General features: G+C 41.1%; 1 protein-coding gene across 6 annotated transcripts in view; it reads right to left on the bottom strand.

The window, feature by feature from the left end:
• The window catches only part of RBMS3 (RNA binding motif single stranded interacting protein 3), a 538131-nt gene that overhangs the window by 38632 nt on the left and 473830 nt on the right, over positions 1-25669 (bottom strand). Inside the window, exon 12 of one of the 6 annotated variants that reach the window (XR_004256905.1) lies at positions 13993-14155. The exons of the other annotated variants lie outside the window; for them this stretch is intronic. The gene's annotated coding sequence lies outside the window, so the exon portion shown is untranslated. The remainder of the gene's footprint in view (positions 1-13992; positions 14156-25669) is intronic. 6 annotated transcript variants of the gene reach the window in all.

Genomic DNA, 25669 nt, shown 5'->3' with positions numbered 1-25669 from the left:
CCCAGCGGCTTCATGTAGATGTTAAATAGGAGGGGGGACAGGACCGAGCCCTGTGGCCCCCCATATTCAAGGGGCCTCTGACCACCACGACTGCGACCTGCCAGAGAGGTAAGAGGAGAACCACCGTAAAACGGTGCCTCCCACTCCCACCTCTTCCAGCTGCCGCAGAAGGGATACCATGGTCGATGGTATTGAAGGCCGCTGAGAGGTCAAGAAGCACCAGGATAGAGGAATGCCCCTCTATCCCTGGCTCACCAGAGATCATCAGTCAGTGCGACCAAAGCGGTTCGGTGCAGTAACCAGGCCTGAAACCAGACTGAAGGGATCTAGATAATCCGCTTCATCCAAGGTCTGCCAGAGTTGGGAGGCCACCACCTCTCAACAACCTTCCCTAGGAATGGGATGTTGGAGACCTGGATTGTAGTTTTAAGGGTGGCTGGGTCTAGAGCAGGCTTCTTAAGGAGGGGTCTCACCACCGCTTCCTTCAAAGGTTGTGGGAAAGAACCCCACCCAAAGAGAGATGTTTACAATCCTCTGGATCCAGCCTCGTGTCACCTCCCTGCTGGTCAAACCAACCAGGAGGGACACGGGTCCAGTAGACAGGTGGCGGCATTCATCGCTCCCATGCCTTGTCCACTTCCTCAGGAGTGGCAAGCTTGAACTCACTCCACAAAATTTGATCAAGACTCTCCCTCGGCATCTCTGCTGGTACTGTCCAAGTGGAGTCCAGGTCCGTCCGAATATGGGTGAATTTGTCTGACAGAAACTGTCCAAAGTCCATAAGCAGTCCAAAGTCCATAAGCAGGGAGAGCCAGGTGGTAAAAATAGTAAGGAGGGGTGGCCCCGCAGCCACAAGAAGGACGAAGGAGAGGCCACAACGCAGAGAAAGTCCGATCAGATGGGGGGTGCCTGAAGTGGCCGTGATGACGATGACAAGCAAAATCAGCTGCCCACTTCCGTCCAGCACTGCACAAATCAGCCACCCCACTCCTTGAAAACGAACGACAAGCTGATACAACTCCGAAGGCTCCAAGGGCTCTCCCGATTGTAAGGAACAGAGACAAAGGCAGCCAGGACTGCCGCAGGCCGAAGTACAATGAGGGAAGGGGGGGGCTGGGAGGGCCGTGGCGGCGGCAGCAAGGCCAGCCACCCGATCCCATTCGGCGCCATCCGGACCGGCCACCCCCTCACTGGCATGATAGTATCAATGCAGTCCAAAGGTTCTCCCGAGTTTCCCAAGTCCAAAAAGTAAAGCCAAAAGGCGTCGGCGTTGTTAGAAGCCGCTGGGAGCAGTGCCGTCAATGTGATGCTGCCATATTCGCTGCCAGATAGAGAAAAACCACCAAAGTGACCGCGCCGGCTGGGAGACAGCCAAAAGTGGCGACCCCCCAGCTGAGCGTCCGGTCAGGCCCTCTGAGTCATACTCTACCGTTTAGACCCTTTCTTGCAGGGCTCGTCGCTAAAAACCATAATGTTTTCGGCCTTTCTTTCCGCTTACCCAACCGGAGCAAGGAGGCTGCCGGCCATTCACAAACTCGCACATGAGCAAGAAGGTGGTAGTGGTACACATTTAAATTGCAAGGATGTATTAACTAATGTCACAATACCCCCTTTAGTTCTCCCCCAACATAGCTTGGGACAGCCGGGATTGAGTTAACCCAATAGCCATCTAACTGATTCTCTGTGGAGGCCCAGGTTTCCTGCAAGAAGGGGATGTCAAATTGTGATATATAGTACAAAAAGAGTTGGTCTTTTGATGGAACAGACCAACCTACTATATTCCAGGTTATAAGGGAAAGTGGGTCATCTTTTGCAGCTCATCAGGAAACTTGATTTATACAAAGGGAAGTTGTCTGGCTGTTACCATGGATTGAGGTGTCATTGCACACCAAATTGGTCTTCTTTAAAAATAGGGAGGACCTGTCTAGGTTATGTGTAGACTCTTGAGGAACTTGTTCAGGGTAAGAGGTTTTCGCACCAGCTAACAGAGCTTGCCATTCTCACGCCTCTTCTCTGGGTGTGGAGCAAGGCGTTATTAGGTCTCTTTCATTCTTTGAGATGGTGCTCTGACGTGGGTCACTTCTCAGTTCCTTGATTTGGTGCTGAAGGTGCTGAGGTGTCATGGGATATTCACACAGGGATGAAACATCTCCATCTCTACTGGGATCTCTAATATCCCGTTTGGGTCTTGGCTTCTATTTTCCATGATCTTGTATTCATGTAATCCCTTGTTCTCTGGGGGAGAAGTGAGAGGCTCAATTATTGGGGAAACCAGATCTATAAGCAGCTCTGCTGTGTCCATTGTGACTATTAAAGATTTCTTTAAATTTTCTAACTTGTATAATATATTGTCTTGTTCTTTCCTTGTGAGAGCACCAAAGGCATTAATGAGACTAGCTTCTGTGATGTTAAGTATCTCTTCTCTGGGCAGGGCTTGTTGACTCCCACTGTCCTCTCTCTTGTCCAAGATTGAAAATGAGGAGGAGGCAGCCCCTTGGGAGCTTGCATGTTAGCTATTAATGGAGTAACCCTGTCCTCACCAAAGACTCTGATGGGAAAGATTTGGAAGGAGGCTAAATATGCCTTCATCTTGAATAACATCTGCGGTATGGTGGGCTGTCTGAAAGACAGGAGAATCAGCTTCCAGTTTGGGGCCTCAGGTAACCACTCCACAGCATGGAGATCAATCATGCCCCTGTGACAGTGAAGAAGCTGGCTTAGGGAATTTAATATTACACTTTTGGAATTCCAACATCCATAATTAAGTCAGTTCAACTGGATTCTAAGAGCTATCCTTTGGGTTTGTAGTGAACGATGTGATTGTTGTAATTGAGGGAGGGATGATTTCCTGATTTCTTCTTTATTGATACCTTTTCCTCTCATTGCCTTGTTTGGGGAGGGACTGTTTTTCTGAGAGGACTGCCACTTTTTATCCACCTCTTTAACTGTTTCTCTGGCTCTTTGCTCTTTTTCCTTTTCATTAACCTGCATATGGGAGTTAACCAAGTCTTCTGCAAGATCTTTGGTGGGGGTATCTGGGGTCCGATATTGTACTTGAAGAAAAACAGCTTAACAGCTTTTTTCAATGTCTCTACATCATGTTGGGTGGCAATTAATTGTTCAAATTTTGAAACCACCATTTGCGCTGTGAGAAGGCATTGCTTTGCCATAAACTCAGTTGAATTTTCCCAAGGTAAACTCTCCATACTCTGAATTATCTGGTTGTTGGTCGCCTTTTTTGCCTTTAGCTCAGCCTCCATATAGGAAGTTATTGGGTTAGTTGTTTGTGAGAAGAGCTGACTTTCAGTTTGTTCCCCACCCCCGACATCGGGAAAGTCTAGTAAATGCTGTTTTGCCACTTGTTTTGGCTGGTCCTGTTCTAAACTCTCCAGATTGTTGGGGATGGGGGGGGGTTAATTTTACTTACAGATCTCTTGCCTACAACAAACTCCTCAATTCTTGGTGGTTTTGCTGTCTTCACTGGCGGGAGAGATCCTGGGCTGGTGCCATGGCGTTTCTTTCTTTTTCCCATGCTTATTTAATTCTTGCCAGAAACAAAAGTTTTTGTTTGTATTACGTTCTACGCTGTTATCTCCATCAAAAAATGTATAACTACATTTTTAACTGTATAACTACTTAAGCAGCACTCAGAAGGTACTAGACTTACACCTTATAGGGGAAGAGCTGAATTAAAGCAAATGGCAACGAAAACAGTAACCTTAATTAAAGGGAGTAAAAAGCAAACTCCCCTATCTACCCCGGTGAGGGAAAAGTCCCCTGAGGGCAGGCAAACGGGAGATAAGGCAGCCCCAACCCTGCAAGACCAGGAAGTAACAATGGACTCCCTACAAGAGACAATATTGAAGATGGGGGAAAGTGTCGCCAAAGGCCTGGAGGGAGTAAAGAATGAAATGCGTGAAGTAAGAAACAATATGGGAAAAATTGAGGAACGTATAGGAGTAATACAAACAGCGCTGCTGAAAAATGAGCAGGAAATTCAAAATGTTAAGGGGAGAACGGAAATAGTGGAAAAAAGGATAGACAAAGTGGAGGACAATCTGGAATCTATAAACTCAAGCCTGGAGGAGGCCATCCTCCAGCTAGAATTAGAGCGATCAGCATATTATTTAAGACTACAAAACGTGGAGGAAGCAAAAGATGAAAACCTCCGGGAGCTGATTGGAGAAATCCTGGGATTAGTCCTCGGCAGGCCGAAAAAAGAGGTTATTAATGATCTGGACGAAGCCTATAGAGTCAATACAGGCTTCGCGAGACGCCACCGGCTTCCGAGGGAGATCCATGTGAGGGTGTTGAGAAGACAGCTGAGAGAGGACATTCTAAGTACAATAAGAGGGGACTCTCTAACATACAAAGGTAAAGAAATTCTCATCTTAAAACAGACTCCACGGAGAGTCAGAGAGAAGAGAAGGAAATACAACTTCCTCTCCACACGTTTAAACAGAGACAGAATTCAGTTCAGATGGCTCCTTCCAGAAGGAATGTTGATAACATGGAGGGAAAAGAAATACCGAATAGATACCTTGGCGAAAGCTCAAGAATTCCAGGAACTTTTACTAGCAGACGATGAGAGATTTAATAAAGAAGGACTTTTAAGACAGGGGGACACTATAATTGAAACTCAACCAGAGGGGCGGGGGCCAGGAGAGGCCAGAGAACGAGAGAGATATGGCAGAGAAGATTCGAGAGCAAGGTCACCCATCGAGACTCGATCCAAAGGTGCCCTCAAAGCGAATAACGTGTAAGGGAATTGAAGAATGGGAAACGAATGTACTATCAGCTAATGTAAATGGTCTTAACATAACTTCCAAAAGAAAACGAGTACTGTTGGATCTAGTGAAACAAAAGTTAGATGTAATCTGTCTTCAGGAAACCCACATTAAAGAAAAATACAATAACCTGTTGGTCTGTCCAAAACTAGGTAAAACATTCTGCTCGTCAGCACAAACCAGAAAAAGAGGAATTGTGATGTATATAAAAGAATGGTTGAACCCCAAATTAATATATGCAGACAAAGATGGTAGGGTATTAATGGTGGAGATAATTAATGGTGGGAAAAAATTTTTACTAGTTGGAATCTATGCCCCAAATCAAAAACAAGAGAGATTTTATATTAATCTATATAAGAGGATAAATGAAATAGAGTGGCAAATATATGTATTCTAGGGGATTTCAACGCTATAGCAGATGGTAAGATGGACTATAAGGGTACCCACAAGAAAAGCACAAGAAGGAAACTACCGTCTGCCTATGTAAATATGGTGAAGGATTTAGATCTTTATGATGTCTGGCGAGCAATGAATGACAAGATGCAACAGTACACGTTTTACTCCCATCCACATAATTCATGGTCCCGTATCGACATGGTTTGGTCAAACTCGGAGCTACTCATGGATACTGTAAATATTGAAATAATAACCAACAAGTGGGCCGATCATCACCCAGTCTTATGGCAATGGAAAGGGAAGGCAAGGATAAAAGCTAGGTGGACATTAAACCAGAACATACTACAAGAGAAACAATTTGTACAACAAATAGAAAAGGAACTGGGCTACTTCTTTAAAGAAAACGGTAAAGAGCAGACCTCAATACAAAATGTTTGGGACACGATGAAGGCAGTTGTGAGGGGAATTTCCATAGCCTATATAATAAGAAGAAACAAAATGCACAGGGAAAAACTTAATACACTGAACAAAGAACTAAGAGAGACGGAACTGCTGACCCAGAAAGAGCCAGAAAATAGTAGACACAGGGAAAAAGGAGAGTTAATTAAACACCAAATAAATTTGATCTCCCAAGAGGAAATAGCACAAAACATTAAGAAAATGAAGCAGAATTATTTTGAACATGCAAATAAAACTGGGAGATGGTTGGCCCACAAAATAAGAAAGGAGAAGGTCAAAAGAATTATTAAACAACTGTATGACGAGGAGGGGAATCTGAAACAAGAAATAGGAGAAAAGAAAAAGATAGTACAGAACTATTATAGGAAACTATATAAACAAGACGAAATTAATGAACAGGACATTAGAAAATACCTTATAAAGCAGAAGCTTCCAGTCTTGTCGGAGGAGATGAGAGAGATGCTCGATAAAGAAATTACACAAGAAGAACTGAAAAAGGCCATTCAAAAACAAAAAAACAATAAAACACCTGGGCCGGATGGCTCCCGTCGGAAATATATAAAAAACTTCAAAATACCATAGAAGACAAATTATTAGAACTATGTAATGATACATTGCAAAATGGTAGGGTCCCAAAATCATGGGGGGAAGCCTACATTACCCTAATACCAAAGGAAGAGGCGGACAGTAGCAAGGTCCAAAATTATAGACCCATATCCCTGTTAAATGCAGATTACAAAATCTTTGTATCAATATTGGCGGAAAGACTAAAATAATATTAATCAAAGTATCCATTCGGATCAAAACGGCTTTCTCCCAAAAAGACATATTAGAAACAATACAAGAATAATAATGGACACCCTGGAATTCTATCAAACAAGATCCGAGAAACAACTCGCATTAATCTTTGTCGACGCTCAGAAAGCCTTTGATACCTAGATTGGAACTTTCTAATCACTCAACTAAAAATGATGAAATTTGGCGATAAATTTATTAAGATTATAGAATCTATATATTCACGGCAATCTGCAAATATTATAGTCAATGGGGAACTAACGGAGAGGATACAAATTGGAAAGGGTGTTAGACAAGGGTGCCCGCTCTCCCCACTACTATTTATTACGTCTCTAGAGGTCCTTTTAAATCGGATAAGATCAAATCAGGAAATTAGGGGCCTGACCATAAAAAAAGAACAATATAAAGTACAGGCCTTCGCGGATGACATGGTCTTTATCGTGGAAGACCCCTTACTTTCAGGACCGAATTTGATGAAGGACATTGAGAACTTTGGGTGTGTGGCCGGTTTAAAAATAACAAGGAAAAAAACAAAAATGATTATAAAAAATTTCCCCAAAAACCAGATTGGAGAACTAGAGGAAACAATGGAATTAAAGGTAACTAAAAAAATTAAGTATTTAGGGATCTGGCTGTCTGCGAAGTGCTCTTCCATAAAAGAAGACAACTATGATAAGTTGTTACAGAATACCCAAAAGGACTTAAAAACCTGGTCAAAACTACAACTATCACTGATGGGAAGAGTCGCAGTAATTAAAATGAATGTTCTCCCAAAAATCCTCTACCTATTTCAAACGGCACCGGTTAAGCTAGGGGAAAAATTTTATAATGATTTGGACAAAATGATTCGTAACTTTATATGGAATGGTAAAAAGCCCAGAATAAAATATATGCACCTGCAGGATAAAAGAACTCAAGGGGGAATGGGATTACCGGAATGGAAAACATATCATCAAGCAGCAACAACTATGTGGATAAAAGAATGGGTAATGTTAGCTAATAAAAGAATCTTAACAATAGAGGGCCACGACCTGCAATACGGGTGGCACAACTACTTATGGTGCGAGGGAAATAAAATCCACAATTATTTTAGTAGTCACCATTTAAGGGGGGTATTGATTAAGGACTGGCTCGAAATTAGAAGGAGATACTATACGCAACTACCTAAATGGATATCTCCGACGGAAGCCCTGATATACCCGAATTTGATAAACTTGGATAAAATTGTTACCTACCAACAGTTGCTAGACGACCAAAACAAACTAAACCCCAGGGAAAATTTGGCTGATAAGGGAATAAACATCGATTGGTGGCCATATCTTCAAATTCAAAACAAACATAATTCGATCTAGCACAACCTGGCTTCCAGAACAAGAACCAGGAATTAGATAAAATTTTAATTGGACCAGATGAGAAATTAATTTCAAAAATATACAACTGCTTACTGATTCGAAAAAACGGAAGCAGAAAGAGTAAAAGAAGTCATGGTAACCTGGGCCCAAAACATCGGCCACTCAATAGATCTAGACGACTGGGAAAGAGTCTGGGAATGGAATCTAAAATTGACAAAGTCGACGGCCTATAAAGAAAATATATATAAAATGTTCTACCGCTGGCATCTTCCACCGACAAGACTGGCGAAAATGTCTTCAAAAGTTTCAGCCATATGCTGGAAATGTAAAACGGTGCTGGGCACGTACTACCATATGTGGTGGACGTGTCCGGTAGCCAAAGCATATTGGAAGCAAATACTAGGATGGCTGAATGGAATCCTGTCAATTAAACTATGCTTTAAGCCGGAAACTTTCTTATTAGGAATAATAGATCAAAAAATTTGCAAATCTGACCAATACCTCCTAGTCCATATTCTGACAGCGTCAAGGATTGTTTACGCACAGTGCTGGAAGAGTGAAAATGCCCCTACCAACACTATGGTGATGAATAAAATTTTAGAACTAGCAGAAATGAACAGACTGACGATGCGAATTAATGACAAAGAAGACACAGACTTTTATACAGTCTGGGAGAAGCTATACAAATGGCTTGATGAGTCAGTGAAGACCTAGACATAAAAAGAGATAGCTAACTAACCTATCACGATTAAACCAATAACTCAAATGAACAATATACAACAACTGAGAGATAAACGAAAGGAGAAATGTATCAGGGGCGAGAACCCACCGTCGAGCAATTTTGTCACGCTACAATGCTGGGAAAACTTTAAAAAGCTGATAGGAAATTCGCTATAATTACCTGCATGAAATTAGTGATCAAACTTCATTTTAGATGAGGCGAGAAGACGTATAATCCTTGCCTCTTCAAGCAAGGAAAGGGAAAGAGAACCAGATTGTCCTCAGCAGAGGAAAATACGCAAATGTAACAAAGGTTAGAAGGGAGGGAAGGAGGATAGTAGGGAAGTCTGGATGGAGAGGAGAAAGGAGAGGAATAGGAAAGGCAGAATAAGGGGGGAAGAAAGAGGAGGAAGAGAAAGAAGAGAAGGGAAAGAAGGTGGGAAGAAAGAAGGAGAGAAGAAAGAGAAGAAACTGGGGGAGGAAGGAGGGAGGGAAGAAGAGAGGGTAGTAAAGAGGGAAAGAGGGAGGGAAAGAAAGAGAGAAGGAGAGTTGAAAGGAAGGAGGGAAGGAGGGAGGAAAGGAGGGAGATTAAGAGAAAAGGAAGGAGGAGGGAAAGAGGCAGGGAAGGAGGGAAGGTATGTGTGAAGGAGGGGGGGAGCGAGGGAGGGAAAGGAGGGGGAAGGAAAGGAGAAAAGGAGAAAAGAAAGGAGGGAAGGCAGGGGAGAAGGAAGTAAGGGGGGAGGGAAGAAAAGAGGGAGGGAAAGATACCTAACCTTTGATGTTTATAATGATTTGATAGTATGGGAATATCTCGAAATGTAGTTGTATTGTTTTGTTACAAGTTATGGATGTTGTATTTTCTTTTTACCAATAAAATCTATAAAAAAAAATGTTAATTAAATAAAAAAGGATCCAATGGGAGTACTAAAAATTGATAAAATAAAATAAAACCGGGAGGCACTACTGCAAACATGCTCCAGCTGAACCGGCTGCAACTCCACCCTCTGCGATAATGTGATAACTATTAAAATAGAGACCAAATCTGCTAATTAAAATTATCATTACTGAAAATGGTTATTGTTTTAAATATTAACTCTAATTTAAACATTCTTCACAATGGCTCTTCTAAATTAATTCAAACAGCTTTCTTTGATGGACTCATAAATCGGAGTATACTGTTTCATGAATGTTATTCAATATATACAACCAGTACTCCTATTTTGACCAGGGATAATTATTCTGTTCATTGAGACAGTCCTTATAAATATAATTAATAAATAATTTCTGCAAAATATATTTTTATTCAACATTTTCACTGAAGTTAAGTTTTGCTCTCATTTTGAATAGGATTTTCCTCGAATCCTACAGGTTTATCTAACAAAAAATGCTGAGGAAATTTGTTCTTCTACACTCTGGAAAAATGTTGGCCTTTCATCAAAACTTATCAAAACTTGTGACTTTGTGAAACTTTTAATTTTACAAATAATATAAGTATAAAAATAAATGCAGTATGTTATAAAAATATTAGGCATAATTATTTATTTTCCTTTTGCAGCCATACAGACCACACAAAATATTTTAAAATATTTTAAAATGAGAACTTAAGATATGGACAATATAGTTAATTAAGTAGCAATATCTCTATATCCCTATAGTATATACTGCTTCACAGTACTTTACAGTCCTCTCCAAATACCGCACTTTTTGGAGTATAAGATGCATCGGAGTATAAGACACACCCTAATTTTGGAGGAGGAAATCAGGAAAAAAAACCTTTCTGCCTCTTTCCCAGCAGCATCCATCTGATTAGCATCTTTGTTACCTTGGTCAGAGCCTGATTCCCAAAGTGGCCCTGGGAACTGTGATAATTTTTGGGCTGTAGCTGGCGCCCAAAAATGCTTTCTTTGAAAAGGCTTTGAACGCAATTCCCCAGGCTGCTTCAGGAATCAGGCTCCATGTGAAAGTGAGGATCCCTGCTGCATGGAACCCCCCAAAATGCAATGCATGGAGCGAGTGGATGGAGCTACATTCAGAGTATAAGACGCACCCAGATTTTCACCCTCTTTTTTGGGAAAAAAGGTGCATCTTATACTCTGAAAAATACGGTAGTCCTCTCTAAATTTTGATATTGTTATAAGACTAATCAAGTAATAAACTATGCATAATAATGCATATCCATTTTTAAAATAACAATATAGACTAAGGAATATAGACTTATGCATATATAAATCACTTTGGGCAAGTTAAAATAAAATTGAATATCCAAGATCAGTCAGGAACATATACAACCCCGTTTCTGCCTGGCTGATATATATATTTAAGAGTGCTTATCTCCCTTTGTTTGTGTGAGGTAACATTAATTCAGTGGTGGGTTTCAACATTTTTTAGAATCTATTCTGTTTTGTGGAAGTGGCTTGGCAGTCTTGTGACTGAGTGGAAGTGGTTTGGCAGTTATGTGATTGAGTGTGAGTAGCTTGGTAGTCATATAAGTGAGTGGGAGTGTCCAAGTTGATGTCACTGAATTCTTTGCCCCAAAGAATGACCTACCAAAAAAAAGATATTAAAAAAAGAAAATTTATTATTTTGTGCACTTACTACTTAAATAAGAATAAAATAATACACAAAACAATAAAACAGCTACTTACAGAGGAAATATGGCTGTCCTTCCTGGTCTTAACACACACTTCCATCCCCTCTGCCTCTTCCCTCTTTCTGGATTCACTCAGACATTTTTAATGGCACGTATTACTATTGGCACTATCTTTGCTTTCTTTTGCCACAATGGTTCTATTTCTACAGATATTCTAAAGTCCCAGAGTACTTTAGTTTCTATGACTTTTTTATTTTATTTTATACTCCAATAAGTTCTTGTTTGCAGGGCTTGTTATTAACTGCTTTGCCTGATATTTATTTTAAATATACTGGCCACTGATATTTGTTAAAATGATACGGATTTCTGAAAATATTGCATAGCAGCTGGCATAAGCATTCTACCACATTATATTAACAACATCATAATATTCAGGAATACTCTCACCAGCAGACCTTTTCACATCTATCTGAAAGAACCAAGGATCATTCTGTTGATTATTGTGGAGGAGCCACTGACAGATATGCTAAACAGTACCATCTATCATTCAAACAATGATGAGGATGCTGCTGAAATTGTTCTAATTGCAGCCTATTTTATTTCAGTGATTAGGCTCTCTCCAAAGTAAATATGCCTTTGCCTTCAGTGAACAGTTTCCAACAATATGTGTGCAGCAATTGTACAAAAACTAACACAAGTAGGCATGTATACTTGCATGCAAGAAAGAGCAAGAAAGATGATTTTAATGGATATATGAAGGAACAGCTGCCTAGGCAAAAGGAGCTGCAACGTTGTCAAATTTCCGAATAGCCAGATAATATTTGAAAGTGGTTAAGGTAGATGTGTCCCTAATTTGTTGGGGTATAAGAAAGAGGAGTAAATATAGCACAATCACAATTGCAATATTTTGTTACTATGGAATAATAAAAGTAATTTTAGCCTTCCTGTGGGCTTGATTTTTGTCTGGTTTATTAATGCAGCTGACATCATCATCTTCAGCAAGTAATATTCTAGACTGCAGGATGATAAACTGACTATCTCTCCCCTCCCCCATCTTATGGAAGTGCTACTGCAATATTACACTACAAAAGCAACATAAAATTTAAAGAATAGTTTCAGCATCATTTAGCCCATTCATAGTGTGTTAACAATTCTCAATTTATGCAGTTGATTGCATCAGCACCCTGCACTGTCCTCTGCAATCTGAAGACAAATGTCAATGCTAAGAATTTTAATGCCAAGAAGTAGTTAATAAAATCTGTGCTGGAGAAGAAAACTATCTATGAAAAAGAATTAATCATGTCTTGCCTCCACACTGAAAATTCAGGGCACTGATTGTAAATTATTTCAGACAGGATTAAAATAGATACACAACTTCCAGAATGCTTCTGGTAAATTCTTAATAGACATATAAGTGGCCAGTTGTTGTTCTGGTTAAAGTTTCAATCAATTTATTAATATCTAAAGCAAAACAACATTGAATGAAGTTTCAGGAGAACAGCAGGAAGAACATATTACTTTTATAAAATCTATAATGATATAATGTGTTTTTGTCCTTCTAAATGTTGCTGATGATCTCACTGAAGTTTTCTTAAGGAGAACAACACATCAACTCTATATATGCAAATTTCCCAATCCTTATAGAGAATTTTCTCCTAAGTAAGTTTGCTGTTAGATCGGGTAAAGGAAGGCACACAAAGGCTCCAGTAACAAAAGCTCTTTATTGCAAGTCAGGTAAACATCCGGCTGAGGAAGGGTCTGGCAGCATCCCCTTTTAAAGGGATCTGTCAGACCTTTTGACCAATGGGATTAAACCTCTGTTCCCGCTGGAACAGAGGACCTTGGTGAAAATCTCTGTCGGGGGGGGGGGGGTATATCTAACATTTGCAAATGTTTTGGTCCTAAGAAGAGCAAACAAACTTCCTGCCATGCATACGGTATATAATGAATTATAGCTGAAAATGTCTGCTTGCTATATATAAAGATTTTTAATTTTCTGTTTTCTTTTCAGCTGGAATTCCTTTAAGGTAAGAAAGCATGTTGCTTGGCATTCTGCCATTTTTTTTAGCAAGCTCTTATTACAAGAGTCTATTTCGAATGGATTGGATATGGAGCCTTTTCCATTTTGCTAATGAGAAAAGCTAAAGGCCATTACTTTTTCTGATTAAAATCCCTGCGGGAAGAAATGTAATGTGTACATTACAAGGGCATACGTAAAGGAAATACACAGCTTGTCCAATCAATCAGATTGAGACTGACAAAAGGAAAATATCAAGCTCTCATTCTGTGAATAATGCTGAGGAAAAACGATGGGAGAGATCGTAAAAGGAAAATGTCTTTGAAAGATGAACTGTGGGTATCATATTAGAATGATAATCAACAACCAGTTTCATAGTTTTTTCATCAAATACATGGTTAAACTAATGACAGTGTGACATTCTGAATTATTTTAAAGCCATATTAAATACATTAATGTGAGTGAGAACATTTATGACTACCTGTCATGATGGGTACATCATAACTCCAGATTCAAAGGCAGCATGTTTTTGACTTCCAAATGATAAAAGAGCAGCTGCGGTACTAGGCTTATCAGGCTCCAAAAACAAAGAAAGGCACACTGATACTTTTCTGAGCAACCTCCTTTATTGTTTTTCACTCTTTATTTTGCCAAACTAAAGCAGACTCTTGCACCATAAAACATACTCAGGACACTACTAACGAGGAGCTGTTTTCAATCTCCCCCAACCGTGCTGTCTTTTGTTATTCTGAAATGTACCTCCTTCCTCCTGGAAAACTGAAAAACATCCAATTTCAGGGCTCTTGCATTTCTTTACTAATTCTAAGTTTCAGGTAAATCTCCAATTTCTTCCTCTATTACCCCAGTAAGAAATACCTTAAGAGTTGAACTTCTCCAAATATATTAAAGCAGTGGTCCTGTGATCCGCAGACCTTTGGTGTCCACAAAATCTTTTTTTGAAATCGTATGATTTAAATCTTGAGAGGTCTTGGGAGTCCTTGGCCATGATTTGTGGCCACAAAATTTATTTAAAGAGGGTCTGTGGTGAAGAAAGGGTTGAGAAACTGTATTAAAGCATAGTTTATTAAAATGTGCTATTCTATTACTTAGCACAAAATATGTGTATGTAGGTGTTTTTCTCATTCTTGGGATGTACTTAGTTTCTGCATAGTAAAATCATGCACTGGAATTGAATGAAAACTTCAAGTATTTTTATTTTGTATCATTCAACAATGATCTGAGAAATGCTCTTCTGTGGATAAAAACTATTTTCAAAGTAGGATAACTAACTTATATGGAGCTTATACATTTCTTAATCAATATCCATTTTCTTTCTTTCCAGAAAATAATATTCTACACTCCTCAAATATTCCTACTACAAAGATCAGCTTTCACCTTCTATGATTATCATGTCATATATATCTAAAGTACTCTGCTGAAATACAAAAATCAATATTGCTAATCTTTTAAAGATATGGAAATACAGTATTTTCAGAGATGAAAAAGAGACTCTGTACTTCTCTCAATGTTTGGTTGATTTCAGAAGGTAATGAATTTTGCCCCTAGAGGTACAAGTCAGGCATGCCTTCCATTAATAATATTCCCATTCCAGCTTGAAAGAATTATAATTGTACAAACTAAGACAGCAGCTGATTATCACTCATTCAGACCTGAGGAGAGAAAGTTTGTCTTAACAGTAAAAGAGCAAACAAAAGGAAGTTAGAAAATAAAACTTTTGACAAACAGGAAAGAAATAATAGAGGTTGATGCTATACCTGATTAACTCTGGAGAAAAACCATCAATTTATTCTATTCTGTATACTAATTTTTTTTACTGGTAGCCCTCAGGAAAATCAAACACAGATCAGAAATGAGATATGTTCTCCATTTAGCTCTGCCAATAACGATCTATTCTCCCTCAAAATGCACTTTATCATTTAATTATAGGATATTGAAAATGTATGTATGCAATTCAATTCTTTGAATTATACATTATCGGTAAAAATATTATACTACTCAGAAGTTTTATTACTCATTTTACCATAAATATCCTCAGACTTATTCTTTTAAAATATGTATCTGTAGAAAAGCTATTTCTTTCATATCTATTTGAAATTTGTCATGTGAACATAACTACTTACTTAGCCAGAATCAGTTGCATAGTGCAGTGTTTTTCAACCACTGTGCCGCGGCACACTAGTGTAAGGTGACCAGACGTCCCGCTTTTGGCGGGACACCCCCGCTTTTTGATGCATATTCCCGCGTCCCGCCCGCTTTTTAAAAAGGCACGCTTTTTTTGGCGCTCGCAGCTCCCGCCCATCAGCTGCTGGGCTGGCTCATCGTTTCGTTCTATGCTACCTACAAATTTAAGCCAGCCCAGCCTGCCGCTCATTGATTTGATTGGCTGGACTCCAGCCAATCAGTGAGCTGGCCAACCAGCTCACTGATTGGCTGGACTCCTTAGCTGAGGACGCATGCGCGAGTCTCCATTTTATTTCGTCTTTCTTTCTTGTTGGGGTTGCAGCTGCTGCGCTTACTCACTGGTGGTGAGTAAATAAATAAATAATGTATTATTTTATTCTTATAATTTTATTGTCTTAGACTTATTTGGTACCGTGGGAATCGGGAGGCGCTGGGCTGGGGAGAGGAGAAGGGAGGGGGAGGACAGCACCCGAACCGCGATAGCAGAGAACCGATAGGAAAAGCACTTCGTTCGTCCCTTTCACCCAAACCTGAGCTAGGGCAAGCCCCGTGGCCATTGCACACGTGCGCTCCCTTGCTCGCGGCGGCAGAGGAGGAGGAGGAGGAAGCAGCCTGGCGTCGCTGGTCGCCGCGTGCTCCCTCGCTCGCGGCGGAAAGGAGGAGGGGGGGGAAGCAGCCCGGCATTGCTGGTCACCGCCTGCTCCCTCGCTCGCGGCGGAGAGGAGGAGGGGGGGGGAAGCAGCCCGGCATTGCTGGTCACCGCGTGCTCCCTCGCTCGCGGCGGCGGCGGAGGAGGAAGCAGCCCGGCGTTGCTGGTCACGGTCACCGCGTGCTCCCTCGCTCGCAGCGGAGAGGAGGAGGGGGGGGAAGCAGCCCGGCGTCGCTGGTCACCGTGTGCTCCCTCGCTCGCGGCGGCGGAGGAGGAGGAAGCAGCCCGGCGTTGCTGGTCACCGCGTGCTCCCTCGCTCGCGGCAGAGAGGAGGAGGGGGGGGAAGCAGCCCGGCGTTGCTGGTCACCGCGTGCTCCCTCGCTCGCGGCGGCGGCGGAGGAGGAAACAGCCCGGCGTTGTTGGTCATGGTCACCGCGTGCTCCCTTGCTCGCGGCGGAGAGGAGGAGGGGGGGAAGCAGCCCGGCGTTGCTGGTCACCGCGTGCTCCCTCGCTCGCGGCGGCGGAGGAGGAGGAAGCAGCCCGGCGTTGCTGGTCACCGCGCGCTCCCTCGCTCGCGGCGGCTCCAGAGGAAGAAGCCCGGCGTCGCTGGTCGCCGCGCGCTCGCGGCGGCGGAGAAGGATGGGGAAGCAGCCCGGCGTCGCTGGTCGCTGCGCGCTCCCTCGCGGCGGCGGAGAAGGATAGGGAAGCAGCCCGGCGTCGCTGGTCGCCGCGCGCTCCCTCGCGGCGGCGGAGAAGGATAGGGAAGCAGCCCGGCGTCGCTGGTCGCCGCGCGCTCCCTCGCGGCGGCGGAGAAGGATGGGGAAGCAGCCCGGCGTCGCTGGTCGCCGCGCGCTCGCTCGCGGCGGCGGAGAAGGATAGGGAAGCAGCCCGGCGTCGCTGGTCGCCGCGCGCTCCCTCGCGGCGGCGTAGAAGGATAGGGAAGCAGCCCGGCGTCGCTGGTCGCTCCCTCGCTCGCGGCCAGGCTTTGGTCCCGCCTTTCCCGCTCTGCGTGGGAGAATGTGTGTGTGTGTGTGTGTGAGAGAGAGATTGTGGGTGTGTGTGTGTGAGAGAGAGAGATTGTGTGTGTGTGTGTGAGAGAGAGAGAGAGATTGTGTGTGTGTGTGTGTGAGAGAGAGAGAGAGATTGTGGGTTTGTGTGTGTGAGAGAGAGAGAGTGGGTGTGTGAGAGTGTGAGAGGTCATAAAATGGGGCAAAACCAATGTGACCACTGTCTGTGATTCCTTTGTTCCATCCAACTATATATATATATGCTATAGAACAATTAAGAAAATAGTGTGCAAATCATCTGACTTTCTGTTTCCTAAGATCTTAATCAGTGTTTAGTCAGAGATGTTCCAAAAAGTTGATTTTAAAGATGTTAGAACAATGTGACCACTGTGATTCCTTTGTTCCATCCAACTATATATATATATATATATATATATATATATATATATATATATATATATATATATACTATAGAACAATTAAGAAAATAGTGTGCAAATCATCTGACTTTCTGTTTCCTAAGATCTTAATCAGTGTTTAGTCAGAGATGTTCCAAAAAGTTGATTTTAAAGATGTTAGAACAATGTGACCACTGTGATTCCTTTGTTCCATCCAACTATATATATATATATGCTATAGAACAATTAAGAAAATAGTGTGCAAATCATCTGACTTTCTGTTTCCTAAGATCTTAATCAGTGTTTAGTCAGAGATGTTGATTTTAAAGATGTTAGAACAATGTGACCACTGTGATTCCTTTGTTCCATCCAACTATATACCAATTATCCCATATCCAATAAAATCAAATTCTGATTCTTCTTTTCCCTGTATTTCTTTTGTTAATATATCCATTTCGGCACAGTCCATAATTTTTCTTATTATTTCTTCTTCATTTAGGTTTAGTTTATTTTTCCACTTCTGGGCGAAAGCGATCCTTGCTGCTGTAAGTATGCGTAATATTAGATATTGTATTTCTTTTTTGTATTTCATCGGTATAATTCCTAATAGAAAGAGTTCAGGTTTCCAATCTAACTTAACCTTTGTTATTTCTTCCAACCAATTTTTGATCCTTTTCCAGAATTTTTTTGCCTCTTCACAAGTCCACCATAAATGATAATATGTGCCATGATGTATTGAATCACATTTCCAGAAATTTAGCGAGGTATTTGTTGAAATTTTGGCCAACCTTGACGGTGCCAGATGCCATCTATAATAAAGCATTTTGTACTGGTTTTCCTTGTATGGGATTGATAGTGTCATTCTTAAATTTATTCCCCAAAATTTTTCCCATTTGTCTAGTTCAATGTTATAGCCAAAGTTCTGTGCCCATTTTATCATTGGTTCTTTTACAATTTCCTCTTCCATTTGATACTTCAAGAGGAATTTGTATATTTTCCCTATCATCTTTCTGTACAGACTTTGAATAATTTTATCCAATTCGTGTGGTTCTGTTTCAATACCATATATTTTAGTGTCTTTATTGTATTTAGTTTTAATTTGGAGGTAGGTTAGCCAATCACCTTTCATATTCTGATCTGCCAATTCTTCAATTGTTTTTAAATTTCCCTGTCTATCAATTAGATCTCTGTATCTTAGAATTTTGTTCCAATCTGTAAAATTTGGGTGTGTCGTTCTTTCTGTTGGTGATAGCCAATTTGGGGTTTTCACATAGTGTTTTTTTTTTTATTTTGAGCCATTGTTGCACTAAAGTTCCAATTAAATGATTTTGAAAGTATTTGTGCGTTTTATGTTTGTCATTCCATAAGAAATTATGCCAGCCTGCCTGCAGGTCATGGCCTTCTAAGATCAGAATTATTTTATTCTTTAACTCAATCCAATCCTTCATCATTGTCATTGTTACTGCAGTTGCGTATATACTAGGCTCCCTGTGTGCTTCCATCCATCGCTACGAAGATCTGCTGACTCTGCCTGCCTGCTGGTAAGTGAGCCGGGTTTTTTCTTTTGTTTTTTTAATGTATTTTAAAATAATATTTTATTTATTGTGCATATGATTTTTTAAAATAGTGGTATTCTGTGTTGATTCTTTTTTTAAATTGTCTTAGACTATTTAAAAAAAGATTCTATCCAAAATAAATTGAAACAAGCCATTTTTAAAATTTCTATGCACAATACTTTGAAATGGACTCAGGAGTCATGATTGACACTGAGTGAATTTGCACTTTAATAATCAGGAAGATACAATGGCATTGAAAAAAGTGACTGATGACCATTTTCACACTTAGCGACCATTTTCACACTTAGCGACCGTTGTGGAACCTCATGGTTTAAAATGATTTTACTTCAATTTATTCTGTGTGGAATAGTTTGAAATGGTGACAGTATAAATTATTGCTGGTGTAATACTTAACAATGGTTTTTAAGGATTTCTTTTATTTATAGAATACCTTTTTATTATTTTGGGGGGATTTTTATTTTTAAATTGTTTATAAAATGTATTTACTACAAGAAATGTTCCTTTTTGCAAATGTGATCTTTGCAAATCTTTGTGATGCAATATGTTCAGACCAGGTTTATGTGTCTCAAAGTGGCTGCTATTCTATGGGCAGGCCAGGTTGGTGCAAGGCAGCTTTGCCAGATTTGGTGTGTTTCACCCTCATTGAATTTTATATAGTATAAAATCATATAATTTTAATTTTTTTTAGATTATTAACATGAGTAAGAAAAGAGGATGCAAATTCAACGATGATCTAAGAAATGAATTTCCTTTTCTTAAAAAAACAAAAAGCGATCACATAGTAAAATGTGAGAAATGCAATGGCGAATTTTCTATTGCGCACGGTGGGAGGCATGATATTACAAAGCACTTGGAGACGCAGAAACATAAGAGATATGTAGATGCTGTTGCATCTTCCTCCAGAATGCAAGACTATTTTCATAAACCAACATATGCAGACGAAGACAAGAAATTAGCATTGGCAGAAGGACTTATGTCTTTTCATACTATTAATCACAATCATTCCTTCCGATCTATGGACTGTACATCACAAGTGGTCAAAAAGTTATTCAACAAAAAATTTACCTGTGCTAGAACTAAATCCGAGGCAATTGTGCGTAATGTGCTTTCCCCATATGCATTTACAGAATTAAGCAAAAATCTAGAGAAAATTAATTTTGTATCCATATACTCTGATGCATCAAATCATAAGGATATCAAATTATTTCCAACCCTTATTCGATTTTTTGATTCGGAAACTGGAATAAAAATTAGAATGTTAGATTTTGTTTCTTTGCCTGGCGAAACTTCGGAAATAATTTTCAGTTCCATTGTTAATATTTTGGAACAAAACAATTTAAAACACAAAATAATCGCATATTGTGGAGACAATACGAATGCAAATTTTGGAGGAAAAGTGAGAAGGGGTACCAATAATATTTTTTATAAATTAAACCAAAACCTTAATCAAAATATTATTGGTGTTGGTTGTGCAGCGCACATAATACATAATGCCATTCAAACAGCTGCTGACTTGTTGCCCATAGATGTGGAAAATATTATTGTTAAAATATATTGTTATTTTCATATATACACTGTGCGCGTTGAAAGTCTTAAAGAATTTTGTCAAGATGCGGAAGTCGAATATCACAAAATGCTTGGATATAGTAAAACACGCTGGTTAGCTCTTTTGCCAGCTGTCGAAAGAATTTTGAAACTATACGATCCTTTGAAGTCCTACTTTCTATCACAGGATAAATGTCCTAGAATTTTAAAAGAGCTTTTTGAAAAAGAATCTTCAAAAATTTGGCTAGAGTTTGTACACAATCAAGCAGCTCTTTTTCAAAATAGTATAAAACTTATTGAAGGTGACAAAATTTCGGCAATTGAAGTAGCAAATGAACTTAATAATTTAAAATTTCAGTGTCAACAGCGGTTAGATGCAATTTTTATTCCCATTACTATCCGTAATACTATAAGGCAGCTAGAAGAAGAAGGTGCAATAAATTGTGCAGATACCATGAATCATTTTAAAAACTTCTATAGTAACTGCGTAGATTATTTAGAAGAGTGGACGGTACATTTTAACAATATCGAACATTTTAATTGGGTTGAATTAAAAAAAGAACTTGATTGGCATGATGTGCAAAAATCATTCGAGCATATTCATCAAAATTTCCCAAATAGTGATATTTCCGAAACTAATCTTTTTACTGAGGTATCACATTTAAAACTATATATGAATAAGGAAAAAGTTGAATCTTGGGCATCAGCAAAAATGACAATAGAGAATAAATGGATAGAAATGTTTAATCATTTTCAAAGAAACCATATTTCATATAATAATGTATTAAAAATTGTGGAATACGCGCTGTCCTTACCAGGAACTAATGCTGCGATTGAACGTGTTTTTTCTACGGTAAATCAAGTGTGGACATCAGAAAAATCACAATTAAGTGTTGAGACTTTGAAAGCCATTTTATGTGTAAAATATAATTTAACGAATTCGTGTGAAAAATTTCATGACCTTTTAAACAATGACAGCAATCTACTAAAAAAAATTCACTCAAGTGAGAAATATGCCAAAGAGTAAAATTATTCTGTACATAATTTTTGTAATATATTTAATAAATATAAATGTAAATAAACGTATTATATTTGTACTGTACATAATTTTTGTCAATATATTTAATAAATATAAATGTAAATAAATGTATTATATTGTAGTTATGTTGAAATAAAAAAAATATTACAATACTATTTTTGTGATGTATGAAAATTTTTGTTGCTCCGTATAAAATTTTTAATCAAGCCCCCCCCCCCCCCCCACCCGGCAGAAGCCCCGGGACCGAGTGGAAGTTCTCTGCGCGAGGTGAAATGGCCGGCAGCTGCCTCTCCCATGAAGATGAAAGAATGGAAGGAGGAAGGAAGAGAAAAAAGGAGGAAGGGAGTGAGTGAGGAAAGAAAAGGATGGAAGGAGGGAAGAAGGAAGGGAGTGAGGGAAAGAATAGAAGACATATAAGGTGAAGGTAGATAAGCAAGAGGAATGAAGGAAGAAGTGAGGAGTCTCGAGGAGGGGGAAAACATTTAGTGACCAAAGTTACAATGGCATTGAAAAAAGTGACTGATGACTATTTTTCACACTTAGCGACCGTTGCGACCATTTTTCACACTTAGCGACCGTTGCAGCATCCTCATGGTCACGTGATCAAAATTTTGTTTGGCAACAGATTCGTATTTATGCTGGTTTCAGTGTCCTGGGGTGACCTTTTGCCAAAATAATTTTTTTAACCCCCCCCCCCGGTGAAGGGCGTCCCTCTTTTCCAATCTGAAAATCTGGTCACTTTACACTAGTGTGCCGTGACATAGTGTAAGGTGTGCCATGGGAAAATTACTTTATATATAGTCAATATAGGCACAGAGTTAAATTTTTTTAACATTTTCTAATGGTGGTGTGCCTCGTGATTTTTTTCATGAAAAAAGTGTGCCTTTGCACAAAAAAGGTTGAAAAACACTGGCATAGTGAACATAATGCAGTATGGAAAAGGAAGTGGAAGCATCTAAAAATGGAAGACTAAGAAAACTGAAGCCTCAGTTTTACTTAACTGTAACTATTCATTAGGTGGTAGTGTGGGGAAAAATCAAAGTGCTTCAAACTCAACCAAATAATTTGAGCAAAAAGGGATGAATGGGCACTGACACTTGTCTGCGCCCACTTGTCTTCCCCGCTGCAAGTAACCTTTTCCCCTCTGCTGGCCCTCTGCCATCAATTCTCTACCACCAATGATTCCCAAGCCCTCTACTCCCAATCCCTTGCCCTTGCCCATTCCCTGAGGCATGTTTTTACTCAGGTGATTTGTTGTTCGGAATAAGTAGCCTCCCAGTAGCAAATTGGGCAGTGGGGAGCTACAGGCAGCAGTGATGTGGAAAACTGGGGGAGCAGCAGGTGGCTATGGAAGACAAGCAGGGGGCAGGAAATTATGGCTGGACAGCAGGCTATTGGAGAAAGAACGGCGGGCGCACTTTAAATTTTTCTTTGTCTTGTGATCATGTTTCTCTTCTTGTCAAACCCACCCCAAATTCTAAGTCTTCTCAATTGAAGGATGGCTGTGATGCAGGGATCAGGGTTTTAGGTTCTGGCACATTGATTGCTTTGGCAGGACAGGAAAAATATCTTCTCTCTTGGGAGAAAAGGTTGTAGGGGGAAGATCGGAGATTCATGAAATACCTTGACATTTATTTCAAGATGTCTTGAAGAGAATAATCTTAGAACAAGGATCCCCAATCCTCAGGCCATGGCCCACTACCAGGTCGCAAACTGTTCAAAATTGGGCTGCAGAAGAAATGAACAAGTATGCATGCATGGAACTCTATTCACGCACACGAACCTCCACTTATATGCCCCTTCTCCTCCGGGCTCTTTCTTATCATCTTTCTTCCTTCTATCTCTTTTCCTTCCTTCTTCTGTTTCTGTCCCTCCTCCCTCTCTTCCTCTCTTTTTCCTTCCTTTCTTCTCTGCCTGCCTCCTTTTTTTTCCTGTTTTCCACTCTGCCTCCCTCCCTCCCTCCATGAATGAATGGATGAATGGATGAATGGATGAACGAAACATAGTTCTCGACTTACAACCACAACTGGAACCAAATTTTCCATTGCTAAGCAAGATGGCTATTCAGTGAGTCATCCCTGAATTTATGCCACTTTTTTCCTGAGAGAAAATGGCGAGAAAGGTTAGGTTAAGTTTATTAGATTTATATGCCGCCCTTCTCCCAAGGACTCAGGGCGGCGTACAACATTAAAACACATAATACAAAAGTTAAAAAAAAATTAAATAAAATATCCCAAACCCAATTAAAATTGACAATGACATTTTTTTTTAAAAAAAAATTCGAATTAAAATTAACAGTGATCAATAATTTATTTTGTTTTGTTCAGGCCAGGCTGGCTTGCTGGAAAAGCCACCTTTTTAGGGCGCGTTGGAAGGACTGGAGGTCGGGGATTATACGAAGCTCCGGGGGCAGCTCATTCCAGAGGGAAGGCGCTCCCACAGAGAAGGCTCTCCCCCTGGGGGTCACTATCTGGCCAACGGCACCCTGAGGAGGCCAACTCTGTGGGATCACACTGGACGATTGGAGGCTACCGGTGGCAGTAGGTGGTCTTGCGGGTACCCTGGGCCTAAGCCATGGAGCGCTTTAAAGGTCATAATTAGTACCTTGAATCGCACCCGGAAGACAACCAGCAACCAGTGCAGGCCGCCTAAAAGGAGTGTAATATGGGAGCAGCTAGGTGCCGCCATGATAACCCGCGCAGCCGCATTCTGGACTAGTTGAAGCTTCCGGGTGCTCTTCAAGGTCAGCCCCATGTAGAGAGTATTACAGTAGTCCAGGCAAGAAAGGATGAGGGCATGAGTGACTGTGCACAGAGCATCCTGATCCAGGAAGGGGTGCAACTGATGTACCAGGCGAACCTGGTAAAAGGCCCCCCTGGTCACGGCCGTCAGGTGTTCTTCAAAACTAAGCCGTGTATCCAGGAGGATGTTCAGATTGTGGGCCCTCTCTGAGGGGGCTAAAATTTCTCCCCCTATCATCAAAGATGGAACAAGATGCACAAATCAGGATGATGGAAACCACAGCCACTCCATCTTGGAGGGATTGAGCTTGAGCCTGTTCCTCCCCATCCAGATCCGCACAGCCTCCAGGCATCGGGACATCACGTCGAGGGCATCGTTTGAGTGGTTTGCGGTAGAGATGAAAAGTTGGGTATCATCAGCATATTGATGATACCGTACCCCAAAACCACGGATGATCTCACCCAGTGGTTTCATATATATGTTGAACAGGAGGGGTGAGAGAACCGACCCCTGGGGCACCCCACAAGTGATGCACCTCGGGGTCAATCTCTGCCCTCCAGTCAACACAAACTGCGACCGATCCGACAGGTAAGAGGAGAACCACCATAAAACAGTGCCCCCCACTCCCAACCCCTCGAGTTGTCGCAGTAGGATACCATGGTCGATGGTATCGAAAGCCGCTGAGATGTCTAATAGGGCCAGGACAGAGGAGCAGCCCCTGTCCCGGGCCCGCCAGAGATCATCGACCAATGCAACCAATGCGGTCTCCATGCTGTATCCGGGCCTGAAACCTGACTGAAATGGATCCAGGTAGACAACTTCATCCAGGGACTGGGGAAGCTGACATGCTACCGCACGTGCTACAAAGCGAAGGTTGGAGACTGGATGATAGTTGGCTAAAGAAGCTGGGTCCAGGGAAGGCTTCTTAAGGAGGGGTCTCACCACCGCCTCCTTCAAGGCGGTGGGAAAGAACCCCTCTCTCAACGAAGCGTTGGTAATCGCCTGGAGCCAGCCTCGTGTCACCTCCTGGGAAGCCGAGACTAACCAAGAGGGACATGGGTCCAGCACACACATGGCAGCACTGAGTCTCCCCATAATCCTGTCTGTGCCCTCGGGGGTCACAGGATCAAACTCATCCCAGATGGTCTCCACAAGATTCATCCCCGTTGACTTGCCCGAATCTACCCAGTCAGAGTCCAAGCCTGTCCGGATCTGAGCGATTTTATCCTGCAGATACTGAACAAATTCTACCCTGCAAGGGGTCTTTCCTAGCTCCTTGGTTAAATAAGGAGTGGGTCACCCTAAACAGGGCGGCTGGGCAGTTATCTGCGGACGCGATAAGAGCGGGAAAATGTTGCTATTTTGCCGCTTTTATCGCCACTAAATAGGATTTA

The sequence above is a fragment of the Thamnophis elegans genome, chromosome Z, assembly GCF_009769535.1.
Source record: "Thamnophis elegans isolate rThaEle1 chromosome Z, rThaEle1.pri, whole genome shotgun sequence".
Taxonomy (NCBI): Eukaryota; Metazoa; Chordata; class Lepidosauria; order Squamata; family Colubridae; genus Thamnophis; species Thamnophis elegans.
This window is presented reverse-complemented; position numbering and strand designations above follow the sequence as displayed.